Raw genomic sequence first — 27864 nt, 5'->3', positions numbered from 1 at the left:
AGTTGAAAAGTTCATCTCTACCTATTAATTAGCATTTTAATTATTTCCTAAAATAAAAAGGGTGTTCATATCTTCAGGTACTTGGTTTAACTTGACTGTCTTATATTATATATTCTAAATAATTATAATAAATATGATAATTTAGACAAGTGAAGCAATTACTACTCTTTTTATTAGTTTCAATCTCTTTCACTGACATTTCCCCTACTTTAGGTGGTTTTGATGGTTGCAGTGAATGCTAAATGTAAATTTCGCATGGGGTATTTAAAGTATTTGAAAAAAAAATTCCTATTGTTTCTAAGGCTTTTCTATTAGCATGATTTAGCAAATGTTATGTAGTTTTCCCTTAGTGATCTGAACTACATGATTTCTCTGATCCAGAACATTTTATATACCTTAAAAGTCAAGTTACAAAAGAACAGCCAAACCTTCGAAAGATGTGATATTGAGAATACCTGTTACATAATAATGGAAAATAACTTAAAAAACAAACAAACAAACAAACTACTTTAAACATGACATATTTAATCTAATTTGCAACTTTTCATGCTTAGGAAATTTTTACAGGCATAAAAGGTAATGAACAAAGCAAATATATTTGAGACAATTAAAATTTGGAAAAATTGATTATAAATTTTTTGAGAAAGTGAAACAAAGAAAAATATGGTCATTTGATTATATATCACTTCCCCAAGTCCACATGAATATTTTACCAATACAAAAAATAAAGAAAAACAAAAAATAAAAATAAAACAACATTACAGTGGGTATACTTTTTCTAAATGTACCTGCAATAACAAGCAGAAAGAGAACAGAAAATCCAAGGAAAGAAAAATAAAATCTAACTTTAATATAGATATGTTTTTATAATTTTATAAAATATATATTTCTGAGCATGAAGTAAGCATAATACAGAAAGTATAATTTCATTTTAAATTTTCATAATTTCCTTATTAGAATTTTCACACTTTCTGATTCCTATGAGACAATCTCAATGATAGAGTAGAGGCCATTTACTGAAAGAGAAATTTTTGGTATTCAATTCAATTAGATGGAAAATTATAAGTTTTAACATGTTGCTAATTGCAGAATTTGTCTTTGTTATTCTAAGCAAGTGCTTAGTGAAGTGAATCTGGATAGTCTGTGAGTGATAATTTGAATTGGTCAGATACACAGAGAGGTAGCATGGAAGAAATGTTTATGCAGATAATAACAAGTGAATTTTTTTTAATCTGCAATTAAATTTATTATAATTTGAAAGTATAAAAATAGTCATAGTTAAGTAAATGAATAAACCAATTAAATTGTCCCATTCTCCTGCACAATGTAGAGTATATTATTTCAGCTAGTTTACAAGGAAGGCTTCTCATTTTTTTACTAATTTTAATCTGACTTCTATATAATGGTATTAAGGAAAGAAAAAGAGAAAAAAAAATATGTGATTTCTCCATTCTCCATATCTGGACTCAGTGAGCTACATTTTTAATATTCTTGTCTCAAGTAGATTTGAACCCTGTATAATAGATGCAAAACTGCAGAGCAGAACAGGAGTGAACAACAGAGTTGGATGGTTCTTATTTCAGTTACAGAATTAAGGCAAGCTATCAGATAAGCAACAAATATTCACTTATGTACCATCAGAGTTTAATATTTAAATATCAAATATTAAATATTTCAGTTTGTATTACAGCCTATTGTTTGGTGAGGGTATTTTGGAATATTTACTTATAGAACACTTTCCAATCTGTCAAACTTGTGGTCAAATTACATTACCAATGAAATTTGAAATGGCCAAATCAAATAATGTATAAAGTAATGCATTGTAAGTCACTAATCATTCTCATTTATTCATTTATTTTTTACTGATCTATTCCCTGTTTCTGTAAGCTTGTTTTTTTAATATTATATGTATATAAGTTATATACAATATTGTCTTTTTTAAAAAAGACTTATTATTTATTTGAGAAAAAGAGAAAGAGCAATTAGGTGCAGGAGCAGAGGGAAAGAATCATAGATTCCCTACTGAGCACAGAGCCTGAAGATGGGCTAGATTTCAGGATCCTGAAATCTGACCTGGGCTGAAATCAAGGGGATATTTAACCTACTGAGCCACTCAAATGCCCCAAGTATTATCTATCTCTGATTTATTTCACTTAGCATAATGCCCTCTGGGTTAATCCAAATAATATCACACCGTGGTTTTTGTTTTTGTTTTGTTTTATTTTGTGTGTGTGTGTGTGTGTGTGTGTGTTTTCTTTATTCATTCATTGGTGGATGCCTAGGTGGTTTTCATCTCCTGGTAATTGTGAATAATGCTGTAATGAACATGAGGATAAAGATATCTCTTTGAGTAATTTCATTTCCTTTGAGTATGTTGTCATATCATATGGTTGTTCTCTTTTTAATTTTGTTAAAAAAACTCCATACTGTTTTTTATACTGGTTATACCAATTTACATTCCCACCAAAGGTGTACCAGTGTTCCCTTTACTCCTCATACTCACTGACACTTACTATCTCTTATCTTTATGGTGATGGCAATTCTAACAGGTGTAAGGTGATATCTCATTGCAATTTTGATTTACATTCTCTTGATAATTAGCAATGTTGAGCAACTTTTCATGTACCTTAATTTTTGCCCATTTTAAAATTGGTCTGTTTCCATTCTTATTTTGAATTTTAGGAGTTCTTTTATATTTTAGGTATCAGGCCTTCATCAGAAGTCTTATGCAAATTTTTCCTTACAGTATGTGGCTTCTCTTCTAATTATTTTGACAGTGCTTTTAGTAGAATGGAAGTTTTTAAGTTTAGGGAAATCCAGCTTATCAATTATTTCTTTCATGGGTTGTACTTTTGGTATTTTATCAAAAAAGTCGTCACCATACTCCAGGTCATTTAGAGGTTCTTTTTTGTTATCTTCTAGGAGTTTTATAACTTTGAATTTTACATTTAGGTTTATGATCCTTTTCTTTGGTCAAATCAAACATTATATAAAGTGATACATGGTAAGTTACTAACATTTACAAATGGAAATAGATACCTTTGTTTCTGTTTTATATCAGATAAGAGATATAGACTTTCTCTTTTGAAAAAAAGATTATATAGAAAGCAAGTCTACCATATAAGAGAATTATTAGTAATAGCAGCAATAACTTTTAAGGACATAAAATAAGAATAAACATAGAGGATCTTATACCACCAAATTCTCAAAAGCTGGGATGCCTGGGTGGCTCAGTGGGTTAAGCTGCTGCCTTTGGCTCAGGTCATGATCCCAGGGTCCTGGGATGAGTCCTGCATCTGGCTTTCAGCTCCACGGGGAGTCTGCTTCTCCCTCTGACCTTCCCCTCTCATGCTCTCTCTCACTCTCTCTCTCTCAAATAAATAAAATCTTAAAAAAAAATCTCAAAAGCTAAGCATAATTCCATTATTCTTTCTTTTATAAGCATTGTCTTGTTACAAATGAAGCAATTTACTAAAAAATAATATTAAAACATTAGGGGGACAATATATTGAACAAAATTCTTTAAAAAGATGGGAAAAAAACAAAATTTGTTCATACTCATTTATTGGTCCCTTAATGAAAAAAGTTTTCTAATTAATATTTCATTTACCTTGGGGACAAGTACATAATGCAGTCATCAGTTTGCTTAGATTCTGAAATACCATTCATTTATGTACATATTTTCTCTATTCAAATTTACTATTCATATCACTTGTCAATTTGCATATATTAAATCATAATGCATAATTTACCATATTTTGAATATTTTATTAATGAAAGTCCTTTTCTAAGATTTTTATGTGCTCTTAAATTTTAAATACTCAAACATTTAAAAACTTAAAACTCAACAATCAAGTTTTAAAGTATTATTTTATGAAATGAAATATTTAATTATAGGTGTTAACTATATGCTGTCACTATTACTATTGGCCAGGAGAGTGGGTAGCTATTGTAAGCTCTTTTGCTAATATATGGAGTTTTTAAAATAACAAATGGAATATTTCGTTTAAATTTTATTTCATTTAAAGTTAGCATAGACATACATTTAACCAGCTAATAGTTTAGTTATTCTTTACTTTAGCTTATGACCTTTTACCAAGTTTCTTGTGAAACTAAGACTTCATTTACAATGTGGTTCAGGGAAACAGAATTAAGTTAATCAATTTAAGTTGACCAATTTTGACAGCTTTATATTTCTTAGAATTTATTTTGAGTATTCCATTCTTACTTAATTGTGTGTACAATTAAAAAGTAAAACTTCCAAAATAATTAAAAATAGATTGATATGCAAATAATTAGAAAGTTGTTGCATGAAAAAGATATACACAAAGTAATCATGCTTTTACAATGTTAGAATGAATGGTAATTGATAAAAATCTGCAGGTTGTATTGGAGTAGTTCTGCTTCAATAGTTAACCTATACTGTGTTAGTTCTGTTAAAGAAAAATTATTCTGACACTTGTTAAAACAGCAAGGAGGATTTCATTCAGGACTATTTTGGGGTGGGAGAAGACAATGCTCAACTCTAAGTATAGCAAAAATAGTTGGGGATATATAGCCAACAACACACTGAGAAGATGAATGGATAGCAATTACTAAGGAGACATCAAAGTGTAGAAGCATTTTATTAAACTGACTGAATACAATTCCTGCTGAAGAGAGACCCAGGTGACCAGTATAAGAGGTAGAACATGAGGAATTTGATCACATATCTTGGGGGGATCAAATATTAATGGTGGGGAATTCTTTAAGCTGACTGAGCAGGATTCTTGCTACCACTGGACATAGCATGTTAAAGATAGGACTCAAGATGACACTAGTGAAAAAGAGGTCTCAGAGGATCCTGACTAAAGTTTCGTCAAGGAAAGAGTCTTTCACTTCAAAAATCATTTCCCAAATTGATGTTTCAGCCATGAGCGTCCTTATTATTGTTTTAGGTAGAGGAGTGGATTTACTAGCATATACATAATGAAAGAAAAGAGATTAAGAAAAATTACTTTAAAAAGCTTGAAAGTCAACATGAATATGGCCATATGATAAAAATCACACAGAATTCTTCTGATTATGAGTCATTCATAAAATTATTCATAGATTTTCCTTTCCATGCATCAGATATATGTATAATTTATTATGCTCATTTTTCAAAAAGGGAAAAATAAAATATAGAGATGTACCTGATAAAGCAATTTATTTTACTTCTTTAAAAAAAAAGATTTTGTTTATTTATTTGAGATAGAGTGAGAGAGAGAGGGCATGCACAGGGCAGAGGGGCAGAGGGAAGGAAGCAGGCTCCCATAAAACAGGGAGCATGATGCAGGGCTTGATCATGACCTGAGCTGAAGGACCTGAGCCAAAGGCAGATGTTTAACTGACTGAGCCACTCAGGCATCCCTAATTTTAGTTCTTAAGAGAAACTTTTTCTGAACTAAATTATATAACTCTACCCTCTCCTTCTGAATCCCTCACTGAACCCTATTTGAATTAATTAATGACAATGGCTGGAACATATTTGCCACGCTATGTGAATTAATGGCTATAAATATCAGATGTTAAAACAAATGTGGCCATTTCAATCTTCTTAAAGAAGAAAACATTTCCAGCTACAAATCCTTCTGAAATCTGACTCAGATCAACTGAAAATATTTCAAATAATTATTAAACTGATGTACTAAAATGAATATAGGAAATATTATCTTATTGTATTTGTGTATTTTATTATATCCCTAGAAGATTGTAGAAACATTTGCTTCTTTTAATTGTATTTGATTCTCTACCTTAGCAAAAAATGTAAGAGTGGACAAGTGATATGAATACTTCCACCATGGATGAATAATGTTCTGAATTATTTGGAACAGATTTTCAGTGCAAGTAACATTTATCTATGTAAAGTAAACTGATATTAAAATCGATTTTTCCATTTAGAAAAATTTGGCTAATAATGAATTTTTTATTTGGTTTTGATTCTCAGTGTTATTGGGAACAAAGTTCCCCTTTCCTACTGACCTTTTCCCCATGCTTTCCAGTTCATGTTGCAAGATACCATTTATTTCATTTATCACATCTATATTTAAGACAAAATAAGTGGAAGAACGAATACTGGCTAGTACTTTGACATTTTTCACAGAAACATCTAAATAAATGTCCCTCCTACCTCAATAAAAAATGGTTTAAATTGCTAAACTTTCATGAATGAAGGTTGAAAAATTCAAGAAAATAAATTACTATAAGTACATGAGAGCAAATAATTCTGGACAATAGACTTATTGGTCAAATTCTAATTGCAGGTTTTTTGGCCAAATTGTTCCATAATTAAGGAATTAAGGTGAAATGTATATTGTGTAGGTAGAATCCGTGTCTGTATACATTTATATACATAAAGATATGTTATAAATTATGATAAATTGACTATTTCAAAAATGTCTCCTATGATTTATTATTACACTTTAAAGTATTTACATTACTTGTGTATGTTGACATACCTTGGCATATTTGAATAAAATTTTTAGTGGCTGATAGTGGCGAGAGGTGGAAAATTTTAATTTTTTAAAAAATCTATATGAAAGATAAAAACCACTATATATTCATAGAGTTGACAACAAAATTTTCTGCTCCTATATTAAATATAAGGAAATAATGAAATGTGTGTCATAATTGGATATTATATAAAATAATGGTAATAAATATAAATGAATTACTAAAAAATGATGCATAGTAATATGGACTAATAAAGCATCATGACAAAATAAAGTAATAGTAGTAATAATAATATGTATATATGTAAGCACTTATGTCCAAAAGCCCAGGATTTTCCAGTTAAACCTGGTAGTTCACAGAGCACCTTGGGAAAAGATAAGAGTCTAATGTGCTGATTAGCTATGAAACCAGATGATATAGTGTTTATTTCAGTACCATTATAAAGTAACTTTTCAATCATTTTCATGTAACTATTGGTTTCAGTATTGGGAAGGACTTCATTTCCATCAGACTTCTAATTCTAAGTAACAGACATTATGCCATCTCCTCATCCATTTATTCCACTGAGAAGCTGTGTTTTAGCTAATAGCTTACATCACAAGTACCTTGTTCTTCAGTTAGGAACATAATTCACCCTTTATATAGGCATGTTTATTTATTTTGCTCCTCTGTTTTGACTTAAAAAGTATAACACTTATAACCTCTCTCTTTTATACACCACATGCAATCCGTGAACACTTATCTTTAAAATATATCTGGTTACTGGGACACCTGAGTGGCTCAGTCCTTAAGCATCTGACTTCAGCTCCAGTCATGATCAGGGAGTCCTGGGATGGAGCCTGCACTGGGCTCCCTGCTGCTGGGTGGGAAGCCTGCTTCTCCCTTTCCCACTGCCCATGCTTGTGTTCCCTCTCTTGCCGTGTCTCTCTCTATCAAATAAATAAATAAAAATCTTTAATAAATAAATAAATAATAAAAATAGACATATGTCAGGTTACTCTCCCTGCCATCCACATCCAGGCAACCGTCAGGCACTTGGATCATTGCCTAAGCTGGATAATTGGTCACCCTGTTTGTCATCCTGTTTCCTTGAGGTTATTCTCCATCCAGGAATCATAGTGATCTTAAAATGTAGATAAATACCATCTCACCACTGTTCATAGCTTTCTAATAGCTTCCCTTCTAAGAGTAAAACCTAAAATCATCACTAATTGTGAATTTCCACACTGACTGATCTCCCACCCTCCCTGCTCCCAGGCCTTGTTGCTCTGGTCATTCTCTCCTCAATGTCCTCTTGTTTTACCTTGAAAACAATAAGCTTCTCCCACCTTAGAGACTTCACTTGACCTTTCTAGCTGTAGAAGAGCAAGGTACTATACATACCTGCCCATGTGGCCTCACTTGGCCCCTGGGCCTACTTTGCCGACGCCTTCACAGAGTAAACATTCCTGATCACCAGCTCCTCAGCATTCTTAACCTGCCTTCAGTTTACTCTCTGGAACTTATGAGTATTTAAAATACTATATTTTCTTTCTCTTGTTTATTTAATTTTTATTCTTTAAAGATTTTATTTATTCATTTGAGAGAGGAAGAGAGAGGGAGAGCATGCAGGGGGAGGGATGGGGGCAGAGAGAGAAGCAGGCTCCCTGCTGAGCAGAGAGCCCATTGCAGGCCTCAATCCCAGAACCCTGGGGTCATGGCCTAGCTGAAGACAGACACTTAGCCCACTGACACCCTGGTGCTCCTCTTTCTCTTTTAAAAATATGTTTTTCCCTCAAGAAGAGTAAGAATAGAAGAGTTTTAGCCAGGAACTTTTGTTTTTTCTCTTTGCTCAGTTTCACTCACTTCAGCACAAAGATACATTATGACATAAAATACAGGCATGCATTATTGTGATTCTCCTTATAGTAATTCATGTATATTGTGCTTTTCACAAATTGAAGATTTTGGCAACCCTAGATGGGACAAGTCTATCAGCACCATTCCTCCTCCTCCTCCTCCTCCTCCTTCTTTTTACGGTATTTATTTGAGAGAGTGAGTATGTACACACAGCAGTGAAGGGGTAGAGGAAGAGGGAGAAAGAAACTGAAGCAGACCCTGTGCTGAGTGCAGAGACTGAAGAAGGGTTCAATCTCACAACCCTGAGATCACAAACCTGAGATCACAACCTGAGTTGAAACCAAGAGTCAGAGGCTTAACTGACTGTGCCACCCACGTGCCCCTATCAGTGTTATTTTTCTAACAGATTTGCTAACTTCATGTTTTTATATCTCATTTTGGTAATTCTCATAATAATATAAACTTCATTATTATTATATTTGTTATGATGATCTGTGATTAGTGATTATAACTCACTAAAAGTTCAGAAGATGGTTAAGTTTTTAGCAACAAAGTGTTTTAAAATTAAGGTATATACATTGATTTTTTTAGACATAATGCTATTGTATACTTAATAAACAACAGTATGGTATAAAGATAACATATATACACTACTGGAAAACAAAAAATTCACTTTACTTGCTTTATTTTAATATTTGTTTTATTGGGGTGGTCTGGAACAGAATCTGCAATGTCTCCTAGGTATGCCTATGAATAATTAATAAATATTTGTTGAATAATCTTGCATAAATTCATCCTTAATTTGTCAACAGTTGATTCATTTTATGTGAAATCAATGACAAAATAAAAGGATTGTACTTTATGTTTTGCTTATAACAAATATTTATTGAAAATTTTATCTGTGCCATGCAAATTTCTGGCTTTGAACTTTGTTAGCCTCATTAATCTTGTGAGGTAGATACACACTCTATCATTCAGGTATACTTAGTAAAACAGAAACTAGTCTAGGTCTTATAATCTGATTTTAATACAGAAAAATAAAGTTACTGAGTTGGTTAAAAAAGCTGAGTAACAAAAACAGGAGTTAGTAATAAAACCCAATGATTAGCAGCAGAAGGGAGTAGGGATTGGAGGACAATGAGAGAAAGTAGAGCCTGGAAGTCAAGATGAGGACCAATTTTATGGTGTATTGTACGGATGAATATTTCTGTGATTTGTCCTACATAACTGACCACCCTGACCTGAACATACACAGGCAGGCTTAAAAATGTGTGTGAGACTTGGGCTGCATGAGTGACCCTAAGAGTCTGATTAGTTGACATTAGTTGGCCTACATGTCAGAATTGGCCCTTCTGGTATGGATGCTAAAAGCTTTGAATTTTGCCTTGCATCACCCTTGGTTCCAAGCTGGGCTGGCCCCATTAGGATAGAGTTTGGGAAGGGAGCCAAGCACACCTAGGCCAGGCTCCGTGAAGATGTAAAGACATGATAACACAGAAATGCAGCCCCTCCAAACAGCACATAGGAGCACAAATGTTCATCTTCAGACCCCAGTCTTTTGCTCCATAAATACAGTGCTTATCGGATGGTCAGTTGGAAGTCTCACCTGAGGGGAAGACACTCTGCCCAGGTCTCTCAGTCGGGACTCCAAACTGGTGGTCTCCACAGGGCTAATCAGCGATGAGGTTAGATGTTTTAAGTACCCAATTTGATGTAATTCTGTCTTATTCTCCTTACTGCTTAGTATTGTCATCATCTCTGTGCAGATTTTCCTTTTCTTCCTTCCTTCCTTTCTTCTTTCTTTCCTTTTCTTTCTCCCTCCCTTCCTCTCTCTCACCCCCAGTTCCTTCTTCCTTTCCTTACTTTCCCTTTTTTTCTTTCTTCTCTCTGCTTCTAATAGTTTCTCTGTCAGAGATCAAGTTTTCTCCCTGACCCCACCTCTCACTAGATAGCTTTTCCACCATGTGTTCTGAAGAAAAGAGTCATGCCAGCCATACTCTCAGTTTCCAGGGGAATAACACCTTATTGATACTATAAAAATCTAAAGAAACAGAAGGAAGGTAGGAAGGAAGGGAGGGAGGAAGGAGCAAGAAAATTAGCCCACTTCTTCCCTCCAATCTTCAACTTTTGCCTTCCTTTGGCTGAACCTATCCAGAAACCAGATGTCAGGGAAGACTACAAATATTTTCAGTTTCTGTGACAATGAATAAAAAAAAAGAAAGAAAGAAAAAAAAAAAACAGAATTGTTGAGGGATAGATCTGAAAGCAAACTGAATTTGATAATCATGTGAATAGTATCACATCATTTTATAGATTAAAAATATTTAAGTCCAGAGAGATTAAATATTTTGTGAGATCCTACAGCTTTTTAAGGACTGACCTGGAATTGGAAATAAAGGCAGACAGACTCCACACCCTTCAGTTGTTGTCACTGATGACACTTTATGAAAACCAAAATGTTTTTTCTTGCATAGACATGGTATTTTGATATCAGTAAAAATGAATGTTTGCAATGCGTGCATGTGTTTGTGTATGTTTGTACAAAAATGAGTCTCTTCTAAATTAAATTGTTAGCTTAAATCCTTCAGTAAAGAAAAAGGGGATTTTCTTTTTCCAGTGATGTTTGATAATATCCACCAATGCCCGTTTTCAAGCAGTGAAGTAATTCTAACTACCCATTAAGGCACACCTCAGCAACCCATAATACACTTCCTGGCAAACAGTAGGCACTCAACAAATGCTTTTTGTTGGCTATTATGCCTCTGAGGGTTTTATAATTCTAAAGCCTTTCTGTATACCTGAGATTGAACAAGATTTGTGTTAGTATGATTGCTCCTATAATTCATGTGAATAATCAAATGTGAATAACTCAGGTATTTCACTTCTATTTATCCTTTGTAACATTTACTTAATGCAGACTTTGTGCTCTTGCTGAACCCTTCTGTTATATTTTTTAAAGGTTTATTTGCTCTGCAGATCAACTGTGGAAAGAGCGTTTCATTCAACATTATATGAAGGATTTTCCTCTTTCTATTATTTCTACACAAATATTTTTTTAAACATATATGGACTAATTTACATTTATCTGATGATTCCCAAAAATGATTTGAGAAAACTTTAAAGTTACATGGCCTGCTTTCTATACACATAATTCACACTACTAAGTAATTTATAAAAATCCATAAAATACAAAATTAACTTAAAGGTCACCAAGCTCTCAGAAGAATAAATGACCTTTGATGCTGGAAATCACTGAAGTTTTTTTTTTTTTTTAAGTTTTGCCTAATATATTATGCATCAATTCTCTCACATTTCTAGTAAAAATTAAAACAGAGCTCACACAGAATGAAGCATTATAGAATATATAAGACTTTAAGACTCTCATAGTAGATGGACACCTAAAAACCTACCTTTAAAATAGAATTAGAAAATTAAGGGTCATTTATCTTAAAATGATAGCATGTTTTCTGCTTAAAATAAGTATAGATAGGGATTCTGACAAAAAATGATAACATGATATTATTATAGGAGCATCACTTACTGATCAAATAAGAGATAAAACAGGATAAGAATTCTTCTTAATAATGTTCTCATCTTGGATTTGTGAAGACCATTGCCATGTATAAAAGGCCAATTTCATGTCTTGTTATCCTGCCTTTGGTCTAAGCTAAAATCCTGAGTAAGGAATTTTTGGAGACTCTGCCTTGGGAAAATTTTATACTAGTCTTTTACCAATATACCCAGTGCAAAATTGAGAAGCCAGGTGTATGTTAGGCATGCCTCCACTTGCCACACTTCTAGGACCTTATATCCTACACTTGGTTGATCTGTAGTGTCCACTAAATCTCTGCTAGAATTTGAGGTCATTTCCTGATGTGTGATAGTCTCTTCATCATCTTCAAATCACTTATGCACTTTTTATAAGACAAGTATTTATGTTATGCATTCACAATTGAGTATGAAATCATTCTAATACTAATGTAGCACAAATTTATTGGATACATATCACATGTGGGTTATTATTCTAGACCCTAAGAATGGGTATATGACAAATAAGTCTCTCTCTTCATGGAACAGAGAACAGATATTTCCTATGTCAGGTGCTAAAATACACTTTGAGAAAAAAGAAAAAAGAAGAAAAGTAGGCAGGGGTTTCATTGAAAGTAGGGAGGAGTTGAAAAGAAAGGTCGATATTTTAAACAAGGAAGGCAGAAAAGACTTTTATGATAAGGTGACATTTTAACGAAGATCTGAAGAATATAAATGAATGACACAAAGCCATATCTGAAAAAGAATGATCAGTCAGAGGAAGCAGCAAATGCATATGCAATGGGAGAGAAATTTATTTAAAAGAGAGAGAGAGAGATGTGAATGGCCAGAGTGGGATGAGGAAGACAGAGGGTATTAAGAGACAAAGTCAGACAGTGGACAGAAGACCTGATCACTTAAGAACTTGAAACCTTATTAAAGGATTTGATTTTACTTTGAGTGAAAATGTAGAGAAAACAGAGGATTTGGACCAAAAGAACAATTTGACTTATGTGTTAAAAATATCACTTTGAGAGCTGCAGTTAGCATAGGCTATAAATATGGAAGCAGACAAGGAGGCTATTGAAATTACACAGTCAAGAATAATGCTCTCTCCATACTAGTAGTAGTAAAATTGACATATTGTCACAGATAAGAACTGGACAGTTATTGTGATATATTTAGAGGGATAAACTAAGCAAGTCATCTAACAGATTTCTCTGCAGCATGATAAAATAAGATAAATAAGATTGACTCAAAAATTTTTGACAGAGCCATAAGAAAGAAAAGGTTTCTACTTATTGAAGTGGCAATAGTTCTGAATTATGTTAGGATAATTTTAGGGTGTGGGGCTTGTTTGGTTTGGGATTTCTGGTGTTGAAAATATATTTTGACACCCATATAGATGGGAGTAGCAATTTTGGTTGGTTGAGTTTCAGTATCTGTTTGCTGTTCTATATACATGCTCAGGGTAGATTTTTTAAAAATGTGATTAACCAAAAAAAAAAAAAAAAGTGATTAACCACTGTCAATGAATCATGCTTAAAGACATATGACTGAATGAGACCATCTATGAAGTGAATGCACACAGAGAAGAGAGAATGTCTAAATATTTGACAGAGCATAACCTGATGTTTAAAAGTGAAGGGACTGATGATGAAGAAACAACAGTGATGTTTCAGAAGGTACCTGGAAAAAGTATTTAAGAAATAAACAAAGGTTATCAATATAAAGTGTGGCATGATTGGTTGATCTAGACAGGACAAAAATTCAGTAATGTATTTGCTAGAGATGTGTTTTATTGAATTTATGAAGATTAATGCTTATCCCAAATGTGCTAAAATAATGGATTGAGAGATAGTGGCCTTAATAAGGGTATTAGAGAAATGTAGCTGGAAAGGGGTGGGATATTGAGAAGATTTTTTAAAATTATACTTTTCTTTGTTTTTAAAATGGAAGCTATTATAGCAAGATTTTACATGGATGGTGATAGTTTAGGACAGAGGGGAAATTTATTTCATAGGAGGAAGTGAAAATAGCAGATAAAGTATGCTCTTGAAAATTTGAAATGAGATGACACTGGTGGGGTAACAATGTGTGTACAGCAACAGCAGAGAAGGTAGATTATATGCATGTAGAGTCAAGTGCATTGGCAGGTATCATAATGCTAAAATATGGTTCTGTTATGATTGCCTCAATATTCGTAATCAATAGAAGAAATTATTGTTTTGTTGTTGCATGTAGGTATTAGACATCATTTTCAAGTTTTCTGTTTCTGAAGTTAATGTATTTTTACTAAGCAAAATACATGAAGAGTAGGAATTTTTGCACTGAATTGGTTTTGAGGAAGATAAAGGATGAAGATATTAAACTATGTTAATTGTAATGGAATCTTATAATGCTTCTCACATCATAATGTGGATAGCTATTAATGGCATATATGACATCCCATTACATTTGAATGTTGATCATGGAAGAAGAAGTGACTTTTTGTGTTCTACTTACTTTAGGAATTAGGATTAGTAGAATCTAGAATGATTTTTAGGCTGATGTTTGATCTAAGAAAAATATCTACAAAAATTAAAATACAAGCCCTAAGATTTTTACCCTAAAATATCATCTATTTACAGGACAATGTTTTGGATAATTTATATGGATTAGATCTATAAATTTTCACAGTAAGATTATGAGAATTTATTAGTATTTTCTGGTTTTCCAGATGAGACAATTGTTTGATTATGTAGATTATTAAGTTACCAATACAGTTTGATTATTTGAAATATTGTCATGTATATAAATAATGCAGAAGAAAATATATAATCTCATAAGATAATAAAAAAAAGCACCTACATTCAAACACATACATTGGAGGATTAAAGTAACTGACAAAGCATCAAAATAACTAAGAAAAAAAGCCTAAGAAAATATAAAAAATCATAAAATAATATTTCAAAGAATTAAATTCATCACACTTTTCAACAAACCATGCTATTGGTAAATACAGGTGTTACATATTCAGAATTGTGCATTGGATAACTTGATTTAGCATTCTTTCACATGGCCATAGGATGTTTTCAGATATTGTTTACATTCTTTGCAACAGAAATAGAAAATTAAGGACATATTTGTCTAAAGGAATATCCTAAAAAAAGGAAAACATTTCAATTCCTCATCAATTTATAGAAAGTCTAACAATCATCTTGTTAAAGACATGAAATCTATAGCTTAACCTCTTCAGAAGACTGAAATGAGATCATTATGTGGAAAAGTTGTGGCTCTATTCATTGACATAATAAAGGTATTGGCACAGAATAATATTCATCTTAATTAAATTTAAAATAAATATGACTGTCTTTTTCAGATTATAAAATAAATGATGTTTGGTAGTCTTAACTATTATTTAACATTTTTGTAATATTTCAAGCTAATGTCCTAAAAATTATAGATCTAAAGAAATGGAGACAAAATGAAGGTTAAATAAAAAAACAAATTATAAAATATATGCATGAAAATATAAATTATATTTATTAATATGCTGTAACAAATCAGAAAATATGCTGGGGGCAACATTAATATTTAAAACATTATGAAGTTGGGGGCACCTGGATGGCTCAGTGGTTAAGTGACTACCTTTGGCTTCGGTCATGATCCTGGAGTTCCAGGATTGAGTCTTGCACCAGGATCCCCACTCAGTGAGGAGTCTGCTCCTCCCTCTGACCCTCCCCACTCACTCTCGCTCTCTCTCATTCTCTCTCAAATAAATAAATGAAAATCTTTATAAATAAATAAATAAATAAATCAAATATTATGAGGCTGGGAATATATTAAGTAATCAGGAGATATAGGAAAATAAGACTGAAACTTTCTGATTAAAGTAAATGTTAACGCCATTAAATGAGAAAAACTATAATGCGGTAATATTTCTTAAACCCCTAAAATAGAATGAACCAATCAGGAATTAAATTAATTGTTTAAAATATTCATCAAAAAAAGTGGTTTCACAATTTAATCAGGTGTCATCTTCCATCCTTTTGTTTGTTTTTAAAGATATAATAGTAAGTAACAGTTACTGAGTATATCCATATACATCAGGTATGGAACTAACACCTTTACAGTTGTTACTTGAATTATTAATTATAGTAAGGGCGTACTAAAACTAAAATTGCTATGCTTTTTACACATAGGAAAATTAAAGCTAGGAGAGAGCCCATGGCTTTAATTTAATTTGTAGTTTTCCTTCATAACTCTTAAAGTCTCTGTAGTCAAAATTATCTGTTTCATATTATCTGCCTTTTTAAAAGATTTTATTTATTTATTTGACAGACAAAGAGAGATCACAAGTAGGCAGAGAGACAGGCAGAGAGAGGGGGGAAGCAGGCTCCCTGATGCGGGGCTGGATCCCAGAACCCTGAGATCATGACCTGAGCCAAAGGCAGAGGCCCAACCCATTGAGCCACCCAGACATCCCTCAAATAAACTTATTTTCTACCTTTTGTATTCTCTAATAAGAGAACTTGTTTATTCACATTTAAAAAAAAAAAGCAATACCAAAAAAAAAAAAACAAACAAAAGGAAAAAAATAGAACAATAGCATGTTACATGAAATAGTAAAATTCTCAAGTAAAGGAGTAAATAAAAGACTCTAATGTGCCCTTCCCCAGTTCCTGTACTCATAATTATTTAAATCAGTTTTCAAAAATAAACCTACTAATATCAGTATATGGTATGCTCTCACAGAAAAAGAAAATACATACTCACAGAATATTTTTACTGTAATTGTTTAAATTTAATCCAAGGTGTTAATGCACACCCCTCTAATTTTCTGTTGTAAATAATAATTATTCTTTAAGTGATGTATATAATTAACTATTTTGTAATCTCACAATAAGTTGACATCTATGTTTCTAATCAATAATGTTAGCGTGATCAAAGGAGCAAATTCTTCTTGGTGATTTTTCAATATTCTATGGGATAAATTTCTATCAGTGTAATTAATTTTAAAATAATTTATGTATTTATTTGAAAATAGATAGAGAGCACAAGTAGGCAGAGAAGCAGACAGAGAGAGAGGGAGAAGCAGGCTTTCCCCTGAGCAGGGAGCCCAATGCAGGGCTCAATCCCAGTACCCTGAGACCCTGAGCCCAGTACCTGAGCCAAAGGCAGCTGCTTAACCAACTGAGCCACCCAGGCACCCCTATCTGTGTTCTAATTTGATATGCATCATTTAGAGAGTGAATTCCAAATTACCATCCTCTAATTGTATCAATTTGAAGTCTAATGTAAAAATACCTGTTATGCTATATCCTTGGCAATAGTGTTAACATGGCATTGTATTTTTTCTATCCCATTATGTACAATTAAATATGCTTGTGTGTGTTTTATGTACCTTACATGTATTATATCATGTATACAACAGAAACATAATCCTTGAATTATGCTTTCAGAAAATAACATTTACACTTATAGTAAGCACTTAATTTTTCTACCACTCAGATCAAGTTAAATGTTGAATTCATGTCTAGCTTAGCTTCTTCATCTGAAATCAGAGAATACTCTATCTTTAAGACATATCCCGATAGTGTAGAGCTTACAAAACAAATTATCTCAAACGTTAGGCACCTGATATTTTAAAAATATTTTAGCAAACCATCTCAATGGACACTCCCCTCAACTCTGAATCTTTGAGAAACAGTTTTTGAGCACATCACTTAAGTTTTTCTGCTCACTTTCTTAAAAAAAAATCTAAGTCTAGGAAAGAACTGGAAAGACATCTGAGATATTTTAAATAATAATAAATGATCTCTTTTCCATCCAGAATAATTTAGGAAAAAATAAAATTAAATAACACAAATTTGTTGAAGGAGAAATTAAAACTATTTTTAGTCAATTTATTTTCATGATGAAGGAGCTTAGTGTACTTTATGCTGACATTTGAATGAAGCACAGACTTTTTATTCCTTTGGTTGTCTATTCCTGAAAGAACCATATTGGATAAGCTATTATATTTGTATGTATCTAATTGTCATTTAAATTCTCAAAATAATACCTTAAGTTAAAAAAAACAAAACAAAATACATTTAAAGAAAGCAGTGAGTGGTTAACTATATAGCCTCTGAATTAGATAATTTAATAAAGATTTATTCACGTTTACAGACCATTCTTGCCTTTACTATCAGTGGCTCTTTTTAAGAATAATCATATAAAAAGATCTTTTCATTTTTGTTGACTATCTGCTTCCTGCTTGCGTGAATCTCACTAATTAGTTAGGATTTACTGTTGATTCATGGATATGTGACTACATAGGTAGCATTTACACAAAATCAGTATTTTTCACATGCTTCTTAAATACAGTTTAATTCACCTTCATATTTCTCTTAATAGTTTGAAATATTATAGAGAGCTACAATAATTTTCATCTAAAGACTCAAGATAATCTAAGTAAAGGGGGAAAGAACAGGCTAATTAACATATTTAGATTATTCACAACATATAAGAAGAAATAGATTAATTGTTGGTGTTTTTAATAAATAACATGGGCTAGACAATTTATTTTTAACAAAATAAAATATATAAAACCTCCATAATTCCTGTAAACATTAAAAGAAAGGTAGAAATTAGACACGAATGTCCTAGTATCATTAAAATAGACATGGACCATTGGTAAGTTCATTTATATGTGTCTTGTTATATGGTGTTTGTCTTTATTTTCAGTGAATATAACTTTCAAATATGCAAATGGAATAAATCAACAAAAATAACATTATTAAGGACTGACATATTTTGTTAAGACAGATCATTAATAAGATACATATTGTAATAAAATAGAGGTAAACTTTTTAAATTTTAATAATATTTAACAGTAAAATTACAAATCCTGTTTGGAAGAGGTTAATGTTGCTGCTGATACTATATCCTTTTTGTAAAATAGGATATTTTACTTTCAGTACCTCCCTATGCTCACAATTTTCTCTTCTGTAAATAGTATATAGTTAGATTTTGTATGTTTTAGTTTAGCACCTGTTTTACTTCTCATTGGAGCATGTACTCATATGTATTTCATTTAGTTACTGATATATCCCTGTTTAAAGTATCATTTTATTTTGTGTTTTCCATCTTTCACACTAGACATTTTTCTCTCTTTAATGTTTCCTTGTATTTTTAATTTGTACATTTTTTGCATTTAATTGTTACCATCTTTTTGCAATTTATACCAATTTCATTCTTTGATATTTACCAATAAATTTCAAATTTATTTCAATAATTTTTAAAAAGATTTTATTTATTTATTTGACAGAGAGAGATCACAAGTAGACAGAGAGGCAGGCAGAGAGAGAGGGGGAAGCAGGCTCCCCCCTGAGCCGAGACCCCGATGCGGGGCTCGATCCCAGGACTCCGAGATCATGACCTGAGCCGAAGGCAGAGGCTTAACCCACTGAGCCACCCAGGTGCCCCATTTTTTCTTTTTTAAGTATTCAAACATTTACTTTGATTTTTAATACCACTGATAACAGTAAGAGATCTTGCTGCCAAATGAATTCTGGATGCCTTATTTCAAACTACATGTAACATATTTTGTGATACAGATTCTAAAGAAATGCAAAACTAGGTTCCAGGATGCAAACTACCATTGCCTAGGCAGGCCCTAGTTTTTCTGCTGCAATCTGGCAGCTTTGAACCTTGAAACCCTCTTTGTAGTTTCTTCTAATACTTCTGACAGAACTTCTTTTCGTTCTGGAACATTTCAACATGCATAATGATCTTATCAAATTTGAACTCATAAATTTATTTTTCTAGATAACCAAAGGACCTTCAATAATGTTAACTCCATTAATCTACACATCAATTTTATTAGTGTTATCTTATGTTTTATTTTTCCTCTTAGCTCATTAGATATCATTATTTCTCTGTTCCAAAGTCAAATTAATATTTCTTTTACTGATCATTTTTTCACTTTAGAAATATTGCATCTTAATCACTCTTTTCTTCTGCTTGAGAAATTATACATATGTATGTTCTTGAAGATTTTCTTTGCTGAATGTTAGTTGTTCATAAGCTCAGGGTATTTTGGCTGGATTTATAAATCAGGGCTGATTTTTTTTTTTCTTTCATCTCATTGAAATTTTTTTTTTTTTAATAATTCTCTTGGCTTTTATTTATTTATTTATTTTTTTTTTAAAGATTTTATTTATTTATTTGACAGAGATCACAAGTAGGCAGAGAGGCAGGCAGAGAGAGAGGAGGAAGCAGGCTCCCTGCTGAGCAGAGAGCCCGATGCGGGACTCGATCCCAGGACGCTGAGATCATGACCTGAGCCGAAGGTAGCGGCTTAACCCACTGAGCCACCCAGGCGCCCTCTCTTGGCTTTTATATTGCTTTTAAGAAGTCAGTTGTTTTTCAGCCATATTTTAAAGTGTCTTTTTTTTTTTTTTTTTTTCCTTTGGGTGTTCTGAAAACTTCTCTTTCTCTCTGTCTTTCTGTCCCTTTTTTTTTGTTATTATTTCTCTTTCTTTCATGTCAGATTCATTATTAAATGCTAGCTTAGGGTTTTCTTTGTTTTTTCATTTTGCCTTTGGTTCACTGCCTTCTTGAATAGATATATCACTGTCTTCCATGATTTTTATAAATGCTTAAACCACTAAATATTTACATATTTCTTTGCCCTAAATATATTATTTGAAAACTCTTTTTAAATAAATCACCCCACAAAACTTTCCAGTTCTGGTAACCTCTTTTCTTTATCTTCATCATTTTTTCTCATTGTGCTAAATTGTAATCATTTTCTTTCACAGTTTAGCTTCCACTCATCTACTTCTTCCTTTAGTTATATCCAAAATGCTGCCAGGCTTATCCCCTTAATGTTTTGCTTCACTTATTACATTGTTTGTTACTTTATGTTTGTCACTTATTTCTTGTTAAACTGACTTGGAAGTAACATTGCACTTTTTACTCTTATTTTCAAGCTCTTCAAAAATTTCTTGAAAATAACACAACTATTTGTTTTTTGGTGAGTCTTTAACAATACCAGTTTTTGTGATTTTTGTTTCTATTGTTTTTTTCTTCTGCTTATCACTTATTGTATTTTGTTTCCTCGTGTGCTTTATTAACTTTGAAAGTGCGATGCTCATTGTCTGTCAAAATTATTTTAGAAAATTCCCCTAGTCCTGAAATGAAGAATTCCCACATAGAATAATTTCCTTTATTTCTATTAGGAGGCTCTGGAAATTATTATCCAGAAAAAAAAATTAGTTTAATAGACTCATGGACCTTCAAAGTAAAGCAAATAAATCCTTAAAATCCCTGTGACACCCAGTCTAGAGATTCCTCCTCAAAATCAGAATTTTCTGCTTCTTTTTTTGTAATACGCTTTAATTAATTTTCAAGTAACATTCCCTAAATCTTCCTGGAGGTGGAGAGAGACATAGCGAGTCCAGAAGTAGAATTGCTGGATCATATGTTAACTCTATTTTTAATTTTATGAGAAACCTCCATACTGCTTTCCATAATGGCTACAATAATTCACATTCCTTCTAACAATGCACAAGTGTTTACTTTTCTTCACATCTTTACCAACTCTTATTATCTTTTATTTTCCAATAATAGCCATCCTAACAAGTATGAAGAGATATCCCTTGTGCTTTTGATTTGCATTTTCCTGCTGATTCGTAATATTAATGACCTTTTCATATACCTTTGGTCATAAAAAGTGTTGGTAAAACAAGATAGTCACATGTAAAAGAATTAAAGTGGATGTCTATTTTATGCCATGCACAAAAATCAAATCAAAATGAATTAAAGATTTAAATGTAACACTTGAAAACATAAAACTTCTATAAAAAAAACATAGGGAAAAATCTTGACATTGGTCTTTGCAATAATATTTTGGGTGTGATACCAGAAGCTCAAGAAACAAAGGCAAAAATACACCAGTGGGATTACATGACATGAAAAAACATCTGTAACTGCAAGGGAAATAATCAACAAAATAAAATGCAACCTATGCAATAGGAGAAAATATTTGCAAAGCATCTATCTATCTGAAAGGGGTTAATATCCTTTAAATATATCAGGAACACGTATAATTCAACAGCACACAAAAAAAATAACCTTTTTCAAAAAATGAGCAAAGGATTTTAGTAAACATTTTTTTTCCAAAGGAGTCATTGATTTTATTAGGCATTGTTATCAAGTTATCTCCACATAGTTGATGAAAGAAAAAAAAATATATATATAGCACTATAAATTAGTTGTTTCCTCAGTTACATATAATTTTTTATTTTATAGATAAGAAGTAGAATTATTATTTTATTAAATTAAACAAGGAAAATCAATTCTAATGATACTAAATATTCATGATATGTTTGAATTAAAATATTTACTTTATTGGAATAACATTTCAAATTTGAAAGATTTTTTATGGATATATTATTTGGAGTACACTGAATATTTGTACCTGAAAGCATAACATACAGTTAACATAATAGATGCACTAACTTATACTGCCTCACTTATTCAAAGGTGTCATTATTTACAGCTAATAACTTATTCTAGGAAGAGGATTAAATGTAGCTGAAAGCACTGCTGATGTTTAAATATGTGGAAAAGGCAAGTTTGAACATGCAATATTTATGGCCCACCTTTCTGCTATCATTGCTTTTCTCTCAAGGGATTTTCCCTTCAGAGGAATTTTTGCTTTGACAATAGAGAATAGGAGATTTTAGGTTTAAATACTGTTCACTCTCCAACTGCTCTACTTTGGAACATTTTTTTTTAACTCAAAATACTCCCAAACACTTCAGTTTATGATGCCAGAATTCACCCTAAAGAGAAATCGTAAAGTTTTTAGTAAAGAAAAATAAATAACATAATGAGGTATCACATTATCTATACTAATGATTAAGGGAAGATTACTCTAAGACCAGATTTATCCACTTGCTTAAAATAACCTAATAATAACACACACACACACACACACACACACACAAGAGAGGGAGAAACAGATACAGAGAAATAGAGAGAGATGACACTGGATATGAGTAAAGATGGGCAGTAACATCTGAGAGAAAGAAAACAGAGGAAGGGGTCTTATGGCTGCCCTATTTTACTTATTGCCTAAAGAGAGGCGCAAGGCAGTTAGGCAGGGTAAGTGACTCCTAGAGTTGAACATTCAAATTCAAGGATTCTGGGGGAATTATGGTGGCTAAAATTGGTAGGTTTTAGAGGGTAGAAAGTCAAAGAGAAAACTCTCTGGTGTCTGCAAATATTATCTTTTGAGCATTTAACAGAATATATTAATGCATGCATCTGAATCATTTACTCTAGACCAGGAAAACTTGTGAGGATTAAAACAGAATGCCAGAAATTCACTTAGGTTATGCAGGTCTTCACCAGTGAAACTAAAAAACAAACCAGTAACAATAACAAAAGACAACAAAACAAAACAACAACAACAACAACAATAAAATCATAGTTCAGAGGGCATTTGGTAAAGTAATCAGGGGAAGCCTTATCTCAGAAGTATGAATTAATTACATTTATAATGAATATGATCAGAAACTATAAAAAATCATAAATGTAAAAATCTCAAAGGATCTGTTTCTAATAAATTATATGTGTTTGGGGTGGGGGGCTCAAGAATATCCACATAGAAATCCAAAAAAACAGTATCTCCAAAGATAAAATTAATAAAATGGTCGTCTAAAACTGCAAACAAATTGAAATTTCTATAAAAGATTCAAAAGAGGTTGGCCACATTAAATTTTGTAAAGCTTTCGAGCAAGAGGAACTTTCAGAACTTTATGGTAGGAATGTAAAATGCTTTAACAATTTCTTAAAACCCTTTCATGATTTCTCATAATGTTAGACTCACATATATCCTATGACCAACAACTCATTTACAAATTTCCCCTTCCCAAATAAAATGTAGATGTTCACAGAATAATCTGTATAGTAATGTACATAGAAACCTTATTTAAAAAGCTAAAATTTTTAAATGTTCTAAATGTCCATCAAAGGGAATATAGGTAAACAAAGTGCGCTGTACTCAGGCAAGAAATTGACTCAATGAATCTCAAACATATGTTGAGCCAGACAAGCCAGGCATAAATGAATATAAACTGTCTGAAGTTTAAAAGGAGGTAAAAGTAATGTGTAGTGATCAGAAGAAATGATTACTTCCTCTAGTGAAAGTCGTTGCTTAGAAATAAGCATGAGGAAACCTCCCCCTGCTCATGATCTCCCTGACTCCTAAATAAATAAATAAAATATTTAAAATAAAATTTGGGGTGGTAGTTCCTGGTTGGTTCTGTGTTTTACATGTCCAGCTCTTGGTTTTACCTCTGGTCATGATCTCCTGGGTCCCTCATTATGCTCCCCATTCAGCAGGGAGTCTGCTTCCCCTTTCCCTGGGCTCCATCCTCCATTTTCCCAATCTCTCTCTGAAATAAGTAAGCAATGTTTTATAAAAGTAAAAATAAATAAAAATTAAGAACAATACTATTCTTGCTTTTCTTTTTTTTATGAAAGTTTCTACTAACTCCCCAAAGATGAATATTTTAAGCATTATTTCTTCATCGTGTCTGTTCCTCCAAAAAGCCTGGATCAATGTTTGATGAACAAGTGTGCAAAAATTGGCAGCAAGCTTTACTACAATATTATCTGACTTATTTATTTATTTTAAAGATTTTTATTTATTCATTTGACAGATAGAGATCTGGCAGGCAGAGAAGGGAGAGGAGGAAGCAGGCTCCCTGCTGAGCAGAGTCTGATGTGGGGCTTGATTCAAGGACCCTGGAATCATGACCTGATCTGAAGGCAGAGGCTTGAACCCACTGAGCCACCCAGGCATCCCAGGCTTAGTTATTTAATATGGGAACTGCTATGTCAAAATATTTAACAGTTTGTTTACTAGTCAGGGTTGAAGTAAGGAAGTAAAACTAGCTGAAGACATATTATGACATTTTGTACAAGAAACTGACTTTTTGGGCAAATCCAATCTTTAGGGCAAGCTGTGAGGGAGGGCAGGCTGGAACTCTGGGGCAGAAGCTGAAGCTGCTGTCCACAGGGAGAACTTCTTTCCCCAGATGACCCAGGATTTTGTCTTTAAGGTCTTTCTTGTAATTGAATCAGACTCACTCAGATTTATTTAGGATAACATCCTTTACTTAGAGTTAACTGATTATTGACTTGAACCAAATTTAAGATACATCTTCAAAGAATACCTAGATTATTGTTTGAATACTGGGAACTGTAGCCTAGCCAGGTTGACACAAGGACAAGATCATTTAAATCATTTTATGACCAATTTATAAGTAAGAATAAAAGTATAGTAATAAAAACCCAAAAACATAATTAGAAATTACAATAAAAATAAACAGAGCACATTTTTTCTAAAAAAATTGTTCTGGCTTGAAAGCATATATTCCCTAACTGAGTCACATCTTCTGAATGCAATAAATTTTTCATCTATTGTGTATATGAACTTGAAACATATTCATCCTATAAATGATGACTCTGGGATTTAAATAATCTCTAATAAGTTCTAGCTTACTGTTAACTCTTTTTTTACTAAGCTTTATTGAGATATAATTAACATAAAACATTTTGTAAATTTAAGGTGTATAGTGTGATGATTTGATAACCATTTATGTTGTGAAATGATTACTATGATAATGTTAGGTAACACATCCATGACTCACATAATTACCATTTTGGGGTGTTATCAGAATTTTAAATATGGCAATGCATACCAAATAAAATTACTGATAAATGAAACAAGTGTTTTACATATCATTTTGTCAAAATATGTATTCAAAATATCCTTCCTTTCCTTGAGTCCTAGATTTTCTCCAGTTTGAACAAATATTGGCATTATTAACTATGTACCTAAATTAAATAATTGATTAAACATACATCATGAATCTACTGAACCAATGTGCAAACATGCAATTGTTATTTTCAAAAGCAACAAAAAAGTAAATAAGGATATTTAATTATGTCAAAGAGTCCATTTATTGAATAATTCAATCTCATTAATTAGATGACTCATTATAATGTAAAGAGTTTATATTTTTTGAGTCAGTGGCTACAGAAAAAAATCTCATGTGTATAACATCACTCTACTAAGAAACTTGAAGATTATTTCATTGCTATTCATTAAGTTAATATGACAAGAGCAATGAGATAAAAATTAATGACAGTTACTTCTTGGGTTGGAAGCAGAGAGATTTAACAAAAGAAGAATACTTTAGAGTGAGTGTCAGCAACTTTTATTGGAAAGAGCTAGATACAAAATATTTTAGGTTTTGACAATCATATGGTTGATATTGCAATACTCATTTCTGCACTGTAGCACAAAACATTCACAGGCAATATGTAAGAGAATGAGCATGCCTGTGCACTTTATTAAAAGACATTTGAAATTTTAACTGTAATTTTTACATGTCACAACATTTTTTTTCAAAACTGTATACTTAAAGCTCTACAAACTATTATTACATGACAGGTTATATAAAAACCAAGATCCATGGACCTAACATCTGTATTGGAGAAACAAAATTATGCTATCAGTAAAGTTTCCCCGCTGAATACACAGTTTAAAATGTGAGTATCATTTATGACTAGGAGAGTTAACTGAAAAGTCCTTCAAGCAAGATTTTGCAGGTATTCTTATGAGAAAGAGTATGGAGTTCTGGACAATGGAAAGTAATTTTGTGGGTTTCCACATATGTGTATGTGTGTGGAGGGGGGAGATGTCAAGAGATAATAGTAAAGAATTTGGTTTAGAATAAATTACAAATGCTTTTAGACTGTCCAAAGTGCTTGTAATATATTCTAATGGAAGTGACAAGACATAAATTGGATTTAAATAGGAAATAAAAGAATGAGACTTACATTTTTAAAAGTCTCACCTCAGATGAATAGGGAACACAGCATAGAGAGACAAGACTTCAGGAAGAAAGTTTATTAATTAGTAATGCATTCAATAATCCATGAGAAAAACCAAAGGTGACCCCAACTACAGTTCACTTATATGTATATTATTTTTACATGCCACTAAATGGAAAATTAAATGCATTACTACAATGGCTTAGATATTAAATCCTTACTATCAAGAAATTAAATTCATGTTAGATAACAAAACCAGTGAATTTATCCAAGTTCCAATGTACTCTCTTAATGACCATCAAATGCTGAGCTGCCAAGTGTTGAGGTGAACAATTTAAATAACAAATTAAGGGGTGCCTGGGTGGCTCAGTGAGTTAAGCCTCTGCCTTCGGCTCAGGTCATGATCTCAGGGTCCTGGGATCGAGCCCCGCATCGGGCTCTCTGCTCAGCGGGGAGCCTGCTTCCTCCTCTCTCTCTGCCTGCCTCTCTGCCTACTTGTGATCTCTGTCTGTCAAATAAATAAATAAATAAAATCTTTTTAAAAATAAATAAATAAATAACAAATTAAAATGAAAGTAATAATCAAGCATTTAATTACTTACTCAGATATTTAAAGACCTAAGCAGGAAAAATCAATAGTTCCCCTATGTTCCATTTTTACGCCCAGAACAGCTCTGGGTAAGGGTGAGGTGGGTTAGCATGGATGTGGGGATCTTCTCACTACCAAGGAGCTATGAACAAAAGGTTTCTCCCATTTTATAGATGTGGGTTTGAGGGAGGAAGAAGAGAAAGGGCTAGAAAAAGTAGTGAGTACTGAGAGTGAAGAAAAATGCTCTCAAGAGTTCCCCTTTTCCCTCCACCCCCCAAGGCAGACTCAGCAGAGGCACTTGGAAAAGATCAATATTGTAGTCTCGACAGAGGCACTTGGAGAAGACCTCTGCTAAGCATCTCTAATAAAGAGATCTCACATGGAGGTGCCTGGGTAGGAATGGCAGATATGTGCAAAAAGATAGCTGGTAGCATGAGTGGGCCTGATCACAAGGAATTACAAAGGCTTGTGCTCGCTTCGGCAGCACATATACTAAAAATAGGAATTACAAAGGCTTTATCTGGCAGGCTTCACAGGGAAAGCAGCTGTCT

This window comes from Mustela putorius, unplaced genomic scaffold, assembly GCF_011764305.1.
Source record: "Mustela putorius furo isolate JIRA1106 unplaced genomic scaffold, ASM1176430v1.1 tig00003866_pilon_pilon_pilon, whole genome shotgun sequence".
NCBI lineage: Eukaryota > Metazoa > Chordata > Mammalia > Carnivora > Mustelidae > Mustela > Mustela putorius.
This window is presented reverse-complemented; position numbering follows the sequence as displayed.